The 2,500-nt window shown below is 46.3% G+C and overlaps 1 protein-coding gene across 2 annotated transcripts in view; it reads right to left on the bottom strand.

Moving 5' to 3' along the window:
- LOC135112745 (ras-related protein Rap-2c-like) overlaps positions 1 to 2,500 on the bottom strand; it is a 79,386-nt gene that overhangs the window by 53,767 nt on the left and 23,119 nt on the right. The window lies entirely within an intron of this gene.

Genomic DNA, 2,500 nt, shown 5'->3' with positions numbered 1-2,500 from the left:
GTAATGAAACACAGGGGCGAATATTAACGATAGATGACAGAGTAGGTTTCACAGCTGGTTCGCAGGGGCGGTTCCCATAAGATAGCACTAACGAAACACAGGTGCAAATAATAGCGATGCACCACAGTATTGTAAAGCGTCCGTCCATGGTGAAGTTTCATGGCGTTTACTGGACCAGGTGATAATGGTGATGAACAAACAGGTAGAAGTAATAACAATAGATCACTGTGTTGACAATTGTTCCCTTTAGTTAAGTGGAGTTTTTATTTATTTTTTTTTTTTTTATTTCAGTGATAGTTTAGAATTCTGCATCATTAATGGGGAGAAGTACAAGGCGATACTGAATTGTTTTGACTAGTTTTATCAAGCGCCGGTGGAAGTTACTGCAGCTATCATCGGTGTCTGTGTGATTCCAGTGACTAGTTTAACAATCTACATCAACTACGGGGAAGGATTATTCTGAAACATTTAGCGTCGCATCTTGACCAGCTTAACCCTTCTCCCTGCCATGTGGACCAATCCTCGACACTGTAAACGACGTACGAAACCTTTATAAACGTCTACAGGAAAGAGTTCACAAGGATCGCTTCTGCAATTTGTAGCCAGCATGAGGTCTGGAGGTGGCTGCAGATCAAGAGGAAATGTCCCACAGTGGTCAGTGGTTAATTCTTTCACTACGATATGCCAACACCTCCCACCAGTAGAAATAACGAAATCTTAATAAACCGACAGAAAAAAATAAAATAAAATAATAAAATAAAATAAAAATAAAAATAAGAGTACATTTAGCAGTTTTTAGCCAATATGATGCTTCGAGATGGCTGTGGAGCAAGAGGACCTCAGAATAGTCAGGGGGAAGACCACACCAAATCCCCGGGGAAGTGTTTAGGAAAGGTGCGTCAAGCAGCAGTGAAGGGGTTAAGCAGACACAGGTGGAGCTTTCAAGGCCATTTTGGTGATTCTGTTGATAATTAAAGACTCCGCGGAAGTTACAAAGCTTTCAAGGGTGTTTTCTATGATTCAAGTACCTAGTTTAAGTTCCTGCATCATCAGTGGCGGAAGAAAAACAAGACAACCTGACCAATAATTTTTGTAACATTTGAATACAGCCCTGGCAAAGGCACGGCATCTGCATCTTTACTACCACAGGGAGTCGAAAGGTGAGGTGGTGGTAAGGTTTCTGAGGTAGCGAAGACCCTCCGGCAGAAGCAGTGAAGGGAGGAGATACAGGGGACGGAGCAGTGACGGGGCATAGGCTAAGAATAGTACGGCGACGCCCCATCGAGGAGGCTATCAGTCACCACGGGGCGGGGCGGGAGGGAATGGGCATCGATGGGCAGGGAGGGAAGGGATATGGATGGGGCAGAAGGGCAGGGGTAGGGAAGGGGCAGGAGGGCAGGACTTCAGGAGGGTAAGGACATGGGTAGGGCAGGAGAGAACGGGCATGGATGGGGCAGGAGGGGATGGGCACGGAAGGGGCGGGCAGGGAGTAAACTGGTGTCAGGGGGAATTTAGGTGCGGCACAGTTTACAGCTGGGGTGCCGCGCCTGACCTGGGGGTGTGGCGGGAACCATGATGGGGTAGTGCGGCGGTGTTTACATGTTGGTGGGGGGAAGGGAGGAGGAGGAGGGGAGGGGAGGAGGTACACACACAAATAGATAATGTGTTGACCACAAATTATTTTTAAAAATTATATACATATATAGCGCAACATATCACATGGTCAAATTTAACTCTCTCTCTCTCTCTCTCTCTCTCTCTCTCTCTCTCTCTCTCTCTCTCTCTCTCTCTCTCTCTCTCTCTCTCTCTCTATGGCCTCACGTGGCTTCTTAAATGTTATCCATTCCAGCCCCACGTGGTGTGTGTGTGTGTGTGTGTGTGTGTGTGTGTGTGTGTGTGTGTGTGTGTGTGTGTGTGTGTGTGTGTGTGTGTGTGTGTGTGTGTGTGTGTGTGTCCCCTCCTCTCCCAGACAAACGCATCTCCCTTCAGAAATACAAAAAAATACAACATTGAAAGAAGAAGACGAACAACAACAACAAGGACCGTTTTAGGGGATAAGGAGAGAAATTTAACGTCCAGGAGAGAGAGAGAGAGAGAGAGAGAGAGAGAGAGAGAGAGAGAGAGAGAGAGAGAGAGAGAGAGAGAGAGAGAGGCGTCTGGCTGTCTTCCCTCGCCAATACCTGAACGAATGTCACCTGTCCTGAATTTAGAGGTTCTCTCTCTCTCTCTCTCTCTCTCTCTCTCTCTCTCTCTCTCTCTCTCTCTCTCTCTCTCTCTCTCTCTCTCTCTCACTTTCTTAACCACGCACTCAATAATCAATGGAAGAGCAGAAGTGTGTGTGGTGGTGGTGGTGGTGGTGGTGGTGGTGGTGGTGGTGTATGTTATGTTTTTCAACAAAAAAATATAAGTGCAAAAAATATTGCAATACTACTACTACTACTACTGCTGCTACTACTACTACTACTACTACTACTGCTGCTACTACTACTACTACTACTAT

This window comes from Scylla paramamosain, chromosome 24 (genome assembly GCF_035594125.1).
Source record: "Scylla paramamosain isolate STU-SP2022 chromosome 24, ASM3559412v1, whole genome shotgun sequence".
NCBI classification, from domain to species: Eukaryota; Metazoa; Arthropoda; class Malacostraca; order Decapoda; family Portunidae; genus Scylla; species Scylla paramamosain.
The sequence above is the reverse complement of the archived record's forward strand: the minus strand, read 5'-3'. Positions and strand labels throughout refer to the sequence as shown.